This window comes from Marmota marmota, unplaced genomic scaffold, assembly GCF_001458135.2.
Source record: "Marmota marmota marmota unplaced genomic scaffold, marMar, whole genome shotgun sequence".
Taxonomy (NCBI): Eukaryota; Metazoa; Chordata; class Mammalia; order Rodentia; family Sciuridae; genus Marmota; species Marmota marmota.
In genome coordinates this window covers 10,924,911-10,939,527 of record NW_025999924.1, presented here as the reverse complement: position 1 = coordinate 10,939,527, position 14,617 = coordinate 10,924,911, and positions in this window count along the sequence as shown.

Sequence of the window (14,617 nt, the reverse complement as noted above, 5' to 3'; positions counted from 1 at the left end):
ACATAACATGATTTTCTAAGGATTCATTCCTCATTGCCTCCCTTTCCCATCTCTCCACTCTGCCTCTTGATCTCCTTCTTCCACATTACTGATCCTCCCTTTATATTTATGTTATCCTATCTTTCCCTCCCACTTTCCTTTATTTTACTCTAGTTTCTGCATATGGGAGAAAACATTCAAGTTTTTGAGTTTGGCTTATTTCACTTAACATGATATTCTCCATTTCCATCCATTTACAAGCAAATGCCATAATTTCATTCTTTTTTATGGCCAAGTACAATTCGTGTGTGTGTGTGTGTGTGTGTGTATCACAATTTCTTAATCCATTTGTCTGTTCACAGACACCTGTAATTCAGCTATTGTCAGTTATGCTGTTATAAATCTTGAGGTGGCTATATCACTGTATGCTGATTTTAGATCTTTGGGGAAAGTATCAAGGAGTGAAATGGCTGGATCATATGGTGGTTTAATCCCTAATTTTGTGAGGAATCTCCATACTGCTTTCCAGAGTGGTTATACTAGTTTGCAGTCCGATCAACAATGTAAAATTGTACCTTTTCCCTCACAACCTCACCAGCATTTACTGGTCATATTCTTGGTCATTGTCATTCTGACTGGAGTGAGAAGAAATCTTAGTGTAGTTTTGATTTTATTTCCCTGATTGCTAGAGATGTTGAACATTTTTTCATATATTTGTTGGCCACTTGTGTTTCTTCTTTTGAGAATTTTCTGTTTAGTTCTTTCACCTATTTGTTGATTGGATTATTTTTTTCCTGTTAAGTTTTTTAAAGTTCTTTGTATATTCTAGATATTACTCCCCTATCAGAAGATAGCTGACCAAGATTTTCTCCAATTCTATAGGCTCTCCCTTCATGCTCTTAATCATTTCCTTTACTGTGCAGAAGCTTTTTAGTTTGATGACATCCCACTTATTGTTTCTTGGTTTTATTTCTTGTTCTTTGGGGGTCTTCTTAAGGAAGTTGGTTCCAGCATCTATATGATGGAGAGTTGACCCTATGTTTTCTTCCAGAAGTTGGAAAGTTTCTGGCCTAATTCCTACATCTTTGATCCATTTCAATTTGAGTTTTGTGGAGGAGGAAAGATAGAGGTCTAGTTTCATTTTTCTATGTATAACCATCCAGTTTTCCCAGCACCATTTGTTAATACACATGGAGTATTATTCAGCCATAAAGAAGAATGACTTTATGATGTTTGCCAGTAAATGGATGGGTCTGAAGACTGTCATGCTGAATGAAATAAACCAATCCCCCCAAAAAAACTAAAGATGGAATGTTTTCTCTGTGTATGGAAGCTAACCCACTATAAGGGGTAGGAGAGAATAGAAGTTCAGTGGAATAGACAAAGGTCAATGAGGGAAGAAAGGAAGGATGAGAAAAAGGAAAGAAAATGAATGAATCTGACATAGTTTTTCTATGTACATATATGAATATATTACTGTGAATCTCACCATTGTGTACATCCAAAGGAAATTAATTTTTAAAAAATTATGGGTAAACAGCAGAAAGATCAATAAAGGGAAGGGAGCAGGGGATATGGAGAGGAAAGGAGAAGGAGCGGTACTGGGATCTGAATTAGAACAAAGATATATTTCATGCTTGTATAATTGTGTCAGAATGGATTCTACTGTCATGTACAACTAAAAAGTTCCAGTAAAATAAAACCAATAGAAAATGGCTGTCTTTTGGCAACTTTGTCAAATATTAGATTACTGTAGGTATGTGGATTTGTCTCTGTGTCTTCTGTTCCATTGGTCTTCATGTCTATTTTGATGCTAATACCATGCTATTTTTTGTTACTACAGCTCTGTAGTATGATTTCAGATCAGGTATTGTGATGACAAGACTATATATTTTTAAAACAGGGTGTTAATAACTGCATAATTCAAAACATAAAAACAGATTGTTGATATATATGAAGATTTTGATCCAATTTAAAGAAACATTCTTCCTCCAATATTTTAAAAATGTCATTTATAAAATTATTCATAGCAGGTGTATTTAAAATAACTCCAGACATCAAACAATCTAAAATTCCAACAAAAGGGAACAATAAAAAACATGGCATTATAATGGTATACTGCATGGTGTAAAAAAACTATGATTGAAATTAAAATAAGAAAATTATTTAAATATAATCTTTGATTGCTACAGAAAATCACAAAAGCACAAGTATCAGAAACAACATAAATGCCACATCCCCAACCTACCCTGGGTCTTCAGAGCTTTCTGGCCATGCATCTTTATCTTCTGTTACATCTCTTTAATGTTATCCTTAGCAAATGTTTAGCAATTTTTAATCTCCTAGCAACCCCAACTCTGCAACCCTGCCAGTCTATTTCAGAGTTTGTCTTCCATTCCACAAAATAAATGGGAGCTGTCAGATTTCTCCAACTTCTTTTCCTAAAACCTTTGCAGTTTTTCAGCAGCTGTGCTTGTGATCCCTTTCTCCTTCTCTCTGGTCAGTACAGAAAAGGAGAACTTTATGTAGCCTGGAGCATGTTCTTCTGCACTTGGAACCCCACCATGTCAGTCTTTTAGCATCCCTGCCCTTTTTTCTCTCTCCTCTTTCTTGGATGGCTTCTATAATCACCCAATCCCATCAGTTTTTAAATAGTTTATCTCTCCAACTGTAAAACAGCTAAACTGAAAAACAATAAAGACTCATAAAGTTTCTTATTTCCATAATAATCTTGGAAGAATGCACTATTCCTTCAACCCAATCCATTGCAATCTGGCAGCTAGCCCTCTCTGAATTTTATATCTCAGCATCATGGACACAGCTGTCATTTCATTCTTTCTGAGTTACTCTCTTTCCTTGGTTTCTCTGACACTGCTCAAGATTGCCTTTCCTCCTCTCTTTCTAACCATCCCTTTCACTGTCTCTATTGGCTCCTCATCTGCCAGTTAGTCCACCACATAGGCTTTCTTCAGGCTCTGTCCTAGGCCAGCTTCATGTCTTACTTAGTGTGCTCTTCCTAGGCGATGTCCTTGACCATTATAGCTTCAAGTACCACTTATAACAAAGCAGGGCTTGGATCTTTACATCTGGCCCTGCCTACTTCCTCTTGAATTTAGGAGCTATGTGTCCAAATGGCTGGTGAATACTTCCAATACTTCTCTTTCTAGTTCTTTTCTCTCACCTAAATGGGCTTTAGTGATGGGTGAACCCAGTTATCCAAGTGAGAAATTTAAGTGTAATTTTTAGAATTCCTTATACTCTTTAAATCCAATATCCATTTGATTACCAAATTCTATGTTTATACAACCTAAATGATTCACAAGTGTTTCCATCTTTTGTCTGGATTTTTACCATCTGATCCAACTGACATCTCTGCACCACATTTTCCAGTTTCTGTGAAATAAACAGATAGTAATTTCAAAGTGCCAATGTGATGTCACTGATTGAATCGGACATGGAGTAGAAAAGTGTTGCTGACGTTTGGCTCTCTTGAGCTTAGGAGATAGTTTTAAAACACCACTCTTTCTAATATGTATCTGTCCTACATTTAGGCTTAGAGAATTCAGGGAGCTGTGTATATGGCTGTGTATTGGGGAGAGATAGAGAAAGAGACAAAAAACCCTGTCTTAAGAATTGTATTGGCTCAGGATAGGTGCAAAATGCTGCTTTTATAGAATATCCACAAGACTTTTTAATTTGTAGCTGAGGTTAATATCAAATATGTATAGCCTGATAATCTTTCTGAAGTCAGCTCTGGGATGGGGGTGCAGCTATGGTAGAGCACCTGCCTAGCACACATGGATTGCCCTTTCTATGACCACCTCTGCGACCCACTTTGCCTTCAGAATGATGGCCAAGTTTTCAGCAATATTTTTAAGACCCATATTACCTGGACCTACTTTTTTTTTATGTCTAGCATATTCCTTCTTTCCTTTCAACTGGCTCATTTCTCAAGCTATGAAGCCTAAATTTAGATTGCATTTCTAGAAAAACTTCTTTAATTAAGAAAAATATGTTTCTAGAAAGACTTGGTTTTGTTCTTAGTTGTACAGTAGAATTCTGCGCATCCTGCACTAAACACTTGGTGTCTTTAACTAGCTCCATGCAAACTGTGATCAGTGTGTCATAGTCATCATTTCATCCCCAGAGACTAAAACCTTGTCTCCAAGTAAAATTTCAATAATACACTTTGAAACAAAGAATGTCTTGTTTTCTTACCTCTTATTAGTGTGAAGTACTTATTAACACACAATACAATACTAAAATTTAGAAAACAAAAAATATGTAAGGCGGCCACCAATAGACCTATCTTCTCCAAAGCTGTTGCTTGTACAAATATACTGCATATATTTTCAACCATTTTAGGGATAGATTATTTAATGTCTTTGAAGCATCCTACTCTCCAGAATTGTCACCAATACTTGCAGCCCATCTGTTTATTATGCCTGTATAAAAATAAAATGTACAGTACACAATACATACACTGTATCTACTTCTACATGTGCTTCCTTGCTTCTGAAAATTAATGTGACTAGAAGAAATATCTGAGTTCAAACCTGGCTCTACCTCTTCTGAGCAGTTATTTAATGTTTCCGAGCCTCACTTTTCCCAGCTGTAAAATGGGGTTAATCATGCACCCTTTAAAAGATTATTGCATGCTTTATCAAAGACAACTGTATAATACAGCTTTATACTTTAATAGTATTGAAGGTTGCAGAGTCCCTGGGACAATCCAGGTTGTGGCAAACCACTGAGGTTGGCAGAGAGAGGATCGATTAAGGCAGCCCTTCCAGAGTGTAGTTTCACAGGGTTGTGGGGGTCAGAGCCAGACTTCAAGGACTTAAAAGAAACTGCAGAACATAAAAGCTGACCACTCCTCAGAGCACTATGTCAAAAAAAGAAAAGACAGAAATATGTAGTATCTAGAGGGGGCAGCAGAGTCAAGTGAAAGTTTTTCAAGTTAAGTGACAGTAAAGAAGTCAAAGGCAAGGGAGTGTTTGTCCATGCAACAGAAACACCTCGTGGGAGGCAGGTGCCCAGAAGCTGGAAGATCTAGGTGCCTGACAGGCACTGGACTTAGTCCCTGTACTTTTATCATCAGAAGAATGTCTTTTCCCTGGACTTAAAAAAATCCAGATTAAAATGAGTACTCTTGAATATTTTTAAGATATATATTTGTCTTCAGGGAAAGAAAAAATTCTATCAAAATGGACCAAGACAGTAAGATGTGGCAACATGGGTTATTGAAAGGAATGGATGCTAATGGTTCCAGTTCCTAACAATTAACTGCTATGTTATTTTCTCATGTTTGATCATGGTTCAGTTTGAGAGATGCTTGGTAGCCACATTTCAAATAACTGATTGTATTTGCCTCCAACTTATTGTTTCTCTCAGATGTTTAAGAGAAATCAAGCACTAATTTATTTCAAAGCATTTGTGCAATGTGCATCTAGAAAATTTTGTCCTTCAAACTTGATACTGAGTGTGTGGGAGCCCGGCCCCAACTGAACTGCACTTGGGCCAGGTAAAGTTTTAAGTTGCAGAAGTGTGGTGAGCAAGGTGGCCAAAATTCCTGCTCCTGAGGAGTTTTCTTTCTAAATCAGAGTCTGACAGGACTGAAGTAAGTATCATCTTGTGATAAGTTTCCTGAAAACCAGACCTGGCCAGTGTGGGTAGAGTAGCTATGGAGGTGGGTTGTATTACTTAGCTGACCTCAGACAGTAGGTCCCCTCCGACAAGTTGTCATTTGGTATGAGACCTGTTTGACACGAGGCAGAGACATAGGGAGATCCATACTGTAGTTTGGCAAATTGTAGAAAATCAAGACTTGAAAAGGCCAGTGTAGTTGAGGTCAATGAAATGGGGAATGGCAAAACAAGGTGAGTTGGCAAAGCAGCTTGTAGAGCGTGATGAGTCTGGAACGACACTTGCGAAATCAGGTGCAGTAGTACAGGTGAGCACCAGTGGTCTCAACCTCCCTGGGAGGCTGAGGTAGGACAATCACTCAAGCCAGCAGTTCCAATCAAGCCTGGGCAACATAGTTATGAGAGGNACAAAGATTTTTCAGGATGGGAGAGAGAGAGAGAGAGAGAGAGAGAGAGAGAGAGAGAGAGAGAGAGATATTGTTATAATCAGATGTCATTGTTCGATTTATTAATTCATTAAATGAAACATACATTTGCCTGATGATGGTGTATGTATAAAGGTCATTACTAATGCATGTCCTTTACCATTAAGAAAAATGCCTAGTTGATTTCTGTCATTTATTTTCACATTTGTGAATAAGAATTCTTGCTGTGTATCTTTTAACATTTGAGTTTCACACTTGCTTTACAAACCAATATGGAGAGGTGACCTTGGGTTGGGGCAGCCAACATCAAGGGAGCCACTCTTGAAGAAAATTCATATGGAAACAGCCCAAAGTGGCAACCATTTCATATTAGGTGCATGGTGCTGACTTTATCTAATTTACCTAATTTAATCCTTCAACCTACCAAATTGGTATTTTTGTATCTATTTTATGAGTAAAAGAGCTACTACCATTTTATTCACCATTTTTTTTTTAATAATATCAGAGGGTTAAGATCAGTCTCTTGAGCAGTGGAGGAATTTTCCCAGGTTTCTGAGTGAGGTCTTGATCTATGGGAACTGTGAAGGACGTGAAAACCTCTGACACAGGGGTTACAACTGAAAGCATCACAGCCATTGGAACAACTATAAAAATATTGTCTCTAAATAGCAAAAACATAAAGAACACGAGAGTTCTCTTTTGACACTTTACCCTGGCTTTTTGACCAAACTTCAGTGCTTTCAACATTGTTGCTGTAGTGAAATGTAATACTAATTTCTAGAATATAGTGTGGGAAGAATTAAAAAGAACATGGCAAATCTAGTATTGTGTTTCACATTAGCCTTAAGTATTATTAATTGCCTAATTCCTTCCTAAATTAGGTGCTGTGCTTATGGCATGAGGGTTTTAATGTGTGTGTGTGTGTGTGTGTGTAATCTACATATTAATTAATCTACAACTCAATTTGCTTTTAGTTTAGTTTCACTTAAAATTTTATAATTTACTTGAGTTGCAAAATATGTAATTCTAGATAAAATATAAAATATCAAGACAATACACAGAACTTGGGGGGAAAAAAGGAAAATCTTCCAATGCCGGATGAACAGGAAACAAAGGAATGTGTCGGAGTCATAGTTTGAGAGATTGCAAGGATATCAGTTTAAATCAGAGGCCTTGACAGTTAGAAAAGTCTGTCTAAGGACCAGAGCTCATAAGAATCTGGAATTGAGCTACCAGGACTCATGAAGATTTCATGTTTCTAAAGGAAACCACAGCACTAGAGAGAAAGCCAGATAGAAAAACATCACCTCTAAGAAACTGTAAAACAAGAACTTTGAAGCACTCTGGTGGAAGGTCTTTATGTTATAGAGCTCCCAAGTGCCTACCATTGAAACTAGTCAATACAAATCCACACCACGCAAATCAATAAGTGTACTTAGAGATATACTGACAGGAAGCTTTCAGTGATGATAATAAATAGCAGAAAATAATGGGATGTCTGATATTCAGCTAAAGAATTATTAAATAAGTCAAAATAAGTAAATTTGTGCACATATGAAGACCGAGAAACCTTACTACTTTTGAATCCTTGTTAAAGCAAAATTGAGGCATAAAGGTTAGAATAAGAAGGGCCAACATGTGTGTAATGAACCCTCCATTGAAGACTTTGGAGAATGGGAGAAATATATATATTGGGGACAAAGGAATGATAGTAAAATTATTCTACTTTACTATTTATAGTAAATAAATAGTAAAAAATATGTATGAATAATTACAATAATATAAATAGGTTAACTCTGAAATTAAAAGATAAAGAGAGTTGGGGATGTGGCTCAGTGGTAGAGTACTTGCTTAGCACTCATGAAGCCCTAAGTTCGACCCCCACACCCCAAACCAAAAACAGAGAGGAAAATCAGATTTTTTAAAACTTTGTATTTTGTTGTATGAAACATTTCTGCAGTATTCTCACCAAAAAGTGAATCACCTGTGGGAAAACATCAGTTATATTTAAATTAAAGACTATTCCCTAAGATAACTTATCTGTGCTCTTAAAAAATGTCAACTTAATGTAAGATAAGTTAGCCAAGGAACTGTGTCAAATTGAAAGAAATTAAAATCATGTAACAATTAAATTCAACATGCCTTCCTGGACTGATACTCAATCAGATCCTAGACCTATAAGGGACTCTTGGAATAAGTGACAAAGTCGAGTGGGTCTGTGGATCAGGTAATAATGTTAGATTTATGTTGTTGTTTAGTAGAACTCAGTGGAAATGATACAGGATATTTTTGTATAATTTTAACAAATTTTGTGTAAGTTTTATATCATGTGAAATAACAAATAAAAATTGTCATCAGAACTTATAACTTGAATAGACTGATAAAATCTTATCATTAAAATTGTGCTAGAAGAATATCTGTCTGTGGGAGATTCTCAGTGTGATGGCAGGGTCAAATTCTGCCATAATTCAACTCACTTTCAAAAGGAACAGCATATATACATATATACATGATATATGTATACACACACATTTATAAATAAATACATGTATATGGACAGATATAGAGAAGGAACAAAAAAGAAAGCAAAACCAAAGTGAAGCATTGACCACTCGAGTGTTTCTTACATTATTCTGTTTTATGTAAGATTCCCTAGAGGAAGAATTTGAGGCAAGGACTTGGGTGCTTTATGGGTGGGGCCAGGTATAGGGATAAATAGGGATGAAAGCTTGACAGGTCAGTGAAGGGAAAGACCAGAGCAAAGATGAGATGGCAGGTACAAGCTTCCCTTACTTGACCCACAGGGGAGTTCTGGATCCTTGTCACAGTGCAGAGTTGTTCCTTATAGAGAAGGCCACTGACATTTTATAGCCCCCAACATGCAGTCATTGGCTGTGGGCTGCAGATTAAGTAGGGTGGGGACCAGAATGGAGGGCAGAGGGGGGAAGGGCATAACTTGCCTGCAAAGGCAATTCCCTTTGGTTAGAGGAATCCTCTGTACACAGAGACAACTGTGCTCCACTGGCAGCAGCACTGACTGGAGTTGAGGGCACATGTTCCAGTCAAGCAGAGAGGCAAGCACTCCTAGCAGAAATTGCATGGTCCTACATCTTTCTGTGCCTTTGAAATTTTCATAAGAAGAAATCAGAAAAAAATACCTTCTTGATAGACACAGAGCAGTAAAAAAAAATGCAATGCCCATTTTGCAAAATATTACCAATTTATCAGCAAATTTATAATAGAAATACTTCTTTAATTAGATAAAATTATCTACTCTCCCCCCGCAAAAAAATAATGTCACATGACTTCACACTTACTAGCAAAACTTTGGAAGCATCCCTGTTGAAGGGAGTAGCAGAAAGAGAAAGTCCAGAAAAATGACTTCACTGTTCAAATGGAGTACTAAGCAAAGACAAAGAGGGGTTCAGGAACAACATATATAAGAGTTGGAAAGAAGAAGTAAATTTACTATTGCTTGCTGCCATTGTTGTTTTCTATCATAGAAGACGTAAAATAACCTAACACATATGCTTTTAAAACTTGATCACAGATCAATAGAAACCAAACTGTTCTTATATAATATCAATATTCAATTATAAAAATGAAATTAAAAAGGACTTTCCATTCAGAATAATAAAAGAAGCCTGTATGGTCTATTGGATTAAATAAACAAAAGAGGTCTATGGCCTGTTTTTGAAAAAAAAAATAGCAAAATGATGTTATTGAAGGAAATAAGAATTTGAAGAGACAGAGAAAACTATTTTCATCAACAGGAAGTTTCCTTAATGATTATAAATATTTAATATAATTTTAATGAAGACCTCAATGTGATTTTTACTGAAATTGAATGGAAAGTTATATTAAAGGGTAAATAGCCAAGATGATTCTATTATACAGATACTATACTTATTATAAATACATAATTAAAACAGTATGATTTTGACACTGGGATAAATAAAAAGATTTATCAAATAAGATAGAGCCTAGGACCAAAGTGAAACATATAGAAGAACTTATATACTATAGAAATAGAAATAACTCCATTGGGAAAATATGGAATATTCCATATATAATGTTAGAAAAATCAGCCTTTTCTATGAGAAGAAATAAATTTGATCCTTACATAAACCTATAAAATAAAATAAATTACAGATGAACTAAATTTTGCAATGTGAAAATTTAATTTTTAATATATTGGATGAATATTTAGAAGAACATTTTTGTAAACTTGGAAAGCAGGATTTCTTAAGAAATATACAAGGGTCTGACTCATAACAAAATAGATTAATGGCTTGCTTATTTTGAGCTTTGAATTTTGGTATTACAGATAACACTATAAGCAAAATTAAAAAAGAAAGTGCATGCTGAGTTAAGGTTTTAATAAAGGCTGTACTCCCTGATAATCAAAAAGAAAAAGAAATTGAAGGAAGGAAGAAAGGAATGAAGGGAGGAGGAAGATGAAGAGAAATAGAGGTGGAAAAGAGAGAAAAAGGGGGGAAGAAATAAAACAGCTGAAGACAAAATGATCAAGGTTCATAAGAAGCATTTTTTTTTTTTTTCAGTGCTGGGCATGGAACCCAGGACCTCAAATGCTTTTCCGCAGAGCTACATCCCCAGACCAAGAGGGAAATTAAAACAAAAAAAAACTGAATGGTCAACAAGAAAATGAAAAATGCTGAGCCTTTCAAATAATCAGGGAACTGCAAATAAAACTACACTGAAATAATGTTGCACACTCATCAAATTGCCAAATAAAATAAAAAGATCCAAGTTTTACAAAACCAAGCATTTGGTAAGGGTATAGAACAATGACAACATGCCTACTCTGCCTATGAGATGTACCTAGTTATAGTGGCTTTATATCTTAACTTGACAATATCTAATATGTGCATACCTTATGTTCCAACAAGTAGACGCTCCCTCAAAAGTGTATACCAGAACTTTCTTGACATCCACAAAAATGGACATTAATAGGAAAATGGGTAAATGAAGTGTGGTATGAACAGCAGTTGTAACCTAGTGTGTGTATGTGTATGTGTCTGTGTATACATGTATATATATATGGAATTCCAAAAAAATGTATTGTAAGGCACACAATAACATTTATATAAAATTTTAATAACACACAATGAATATGTTGTTCGTAGAGATATACAAGTTGTGTAAAAGCATTAGAACATGGATTGACTGCAAAACATCAAACACTATCTCTTGATATTGGTTAGAGAGAGAAAAGAGTTGTAGTAGTGAATTTAAGACAGGAACAAAGAGGACCTTCATTTACTGTATATTGTACTATCTGTAATAGAATATTCCATATGTGTCTACATAAATGTGTATGCATCTGGGTACATATTTATTTTTCTCTCTATTAAATCTAAATTAAAATTACAAGAATTAAGAGTATTTTTGAGTGAGAGGTTTTTACATCAAACTTTCCATTTTTCTTTACTTTTTAATGTTAAAATAGTATGAACCCTGAGTGTGAAACAGATGCTGAGTTAAGATAATCTGAGGCAAAAGGACTAACAGAGACATTAGAATCTTAAGAAGGAGGCCTGCAAAACACTATGCATCAAAAATGGTAATTTTCCTGCCCCCTTAAGAGGAAGTCAACGCAGTGTCAGGTTCCAGCTGTGCTGCTAGTTAACACTGCAGCTCCAGCAGACTCTGGAGTGTTTTCCTGGAGGAAGTGTTTTAAGGATGCAGAGGCAGAGCTACAGGCAGGGACTTCTGGGGGGAAATGAGGCTTCATGCAAGGTAGGATGCAGAAGTGGATTTTCATGGGGCCAGGGGAGGTCAGCAAAGCAAAACAAAACAAACAAGACCCTGAAAAGCTGAGGAAAGAGGAAATACTTTCTATGTGAAGATTCCTGAATTTGTCACATTTTTTTCCTTTAGATAAATCTTTTCTTCTCTTCTTTGCCCTCTTGCCTGCACTCTCCCCTCTGCCCACTCCCTCTTTATCATATGAGAAAAGGTCAAATTTATATTTTGTATTTTGATTTTTGTATTTTCCAAAAGACTTTATTTGGAAATCCCTCTTTTTGTCCCCCCAAAATGAGAATTATGAAACGCTTCTCAAACCTCTGAAACTTTAAGGCAAAGTAAATTTGGTTGTGTGCCTTAGAAATATTGTGTTTTGATCTGTGCATGATCTTTCTATGGAAAGATTTTAATAGCAAAACAGGGGAGGATTGCCTTGACTTTAAATATAACATACTGTACTAAGTTTAAGATGTGCCTTTTTTGAAATGTAAGTTGGCATACTTTTTTTCTATATCATTTCTAAGGTGTTCAAAAGTTAATTTAAATATCACTAGCAATGTAATCAAAAGCAATAAAAATATTTTTACTTAGAGATTTTGCTGTTTATCTATGAAAATAAAATTTAAATTTTCCATTGTAGTATATTTACTGAAGAAAAAAAGATTTAAGTGCAGTTAAGTACAAGTAAAACACTTTGAGTCATTTGTTATCCTGCCAATCATAAAGAAGTTAATTCTAATCAATGTATTTTACTTTATTCTATGACTTAAAACCAAAGGAAGAGCTAACAACAAATTTTCATTCACTATGAATGATGTATTACCAAAAGTTGTTTTAGGTTCATGAGACCCCTTCTGGTTCTATCTGAGGAGATTATCTTTCTGAGGAGATCTCAAGAGAACCATCCCCCTATATAAAGCTCAAGTTTTCCAACTGAAATGGACCATTAGCAGTCTCAGAGCCTGGCTTGCGTTGTAGCAGGCTAGTGAGCATCAGTGGACTTCACTTAGCTATGTGGATTCTACTTGTCCTATATATCTCTCTAGCATGTTCTGAACTAAAATTCTTTAATTGCCACAATGATGTTTATACCATTTCTCTACCTCCTAAATACCACTGGAAGGGATTGCTCCAGTTGCAGGACTCCTCTGACCTCTGAAGCACATGGTTGCAGTTTTCAGACTGAGAGAACAGCCATCATAGGTTGCAAGTTGTAGAATAATTTGTGGTATATACCTGCCAATAAGCATAAAGCTTTTTCTTCCTATTCTCTAATGAAAATGCATATAAGGAAATATAGATTTGGAAATCTGCCCCTGGGCTCAACTAACCAAACTTATACGAGTGTGTGCATGCATGCCTACACATGCATACATACACAGATTCCAAACACACAAAGCAACACTTCAACCTGTATAACTTAGAATACATATATCTAATTAATTAAAATACTCACCTGAGGGAACATATTAATTACTTTGATAATATGTTTTTAAAATATGAAATATAATTTATTTAGATATTTCTGGACTAGCTAATGATAGCAACCCATATAAGTCTGTCAGTTCACTCAGAATGCAAATCTGTTACTATCTGTAAATAGTTATTTAGCAGAACCTTAAATCCCTTTTAAAGTAAAAGTGTTTATTTTTATAAATAATTAATTAGGTTGGCTTGATAATGATTTACATGCAGAGATATATCCGTCATGCTTTGAGCCATTTCTTGTCAGTATAGTTTTGGGGACATCAGGTGGTGAGGCTGGAACTCAAATTTAAATTAGACCTCAACACCACTGTTCTTCCCATTACCTGGATGGTCAAAGAAGGGAAGAGAAATTCCTCAGGGAAAGAGTGGTACACAAAATCTTAGATACTGGAAACAGCATAGTGTATGCATGGAATCATATGTATTTGAGGCATTGCTGGAGGTTTTCTCCTCAGATAAAAGTAGAAGAAGAGGCAGAAACTGCACATACCATGTTAAAGAGAAGGAAATCAATCTCGTGAGCAGTGCAGAGCCAATAAAGAATTTTAAGCAAGTATGATATATGGTAATAATTGCATTTTAAACATCAGCAATTAAAAAAAGAAAGAATCTGTTTTTGGAGAATACTGGAATAATTTTGGTTTGCACCTAAATTACCTTAGAAGATAATGGGTGGTAGGATGATTTACAAGAGAGGATTTAGAAGTATTTAGAAAGTAAGATGAGGAGCTGATGGAGACAGACTGGCTATTGAGAAGAGTAATAAGAAAGCATAACAAGATAATAGTCACTCTCAACATCTAGCTTGGGGGATAGGAAGGTGGAAATGACAATCATGAATGGAAGGTATTTAGGAGAAGGAGTAATTCCTTGGGAGTATCAAGGCATAATAAATTCAGTAGAAGAAATAATGCTAATAGTAGTAAAAAACTGTCTATGGGGAAGGTGGATGTGTGCTTGGTACTTAGAAAGAAATGGGCTAGAATTGTGTAGATAAAGGATTTATAGAAATAAAATTGATCAGGGAGAGATGATGGAGTAAGCCAAAAAGTGGATACAAGAAAAAGTTTACTATGGAGGTCAAGGAATGAACACTACTAGGAGCAAATTAGACTAGAAAAGTCAAAAACAAAAGAATGTTGTGCCATGGGAAAAAAATCATCAAAAAAATTTTATTTTAGCAAACAGAGTTACTAAGACCTATAGTGTTATAAATATGTCTATGAATTTGTATAATTCCATCATGTGTGCATATATCTACATGAATTACATATATATATATATATATATATATATATATATATATATATA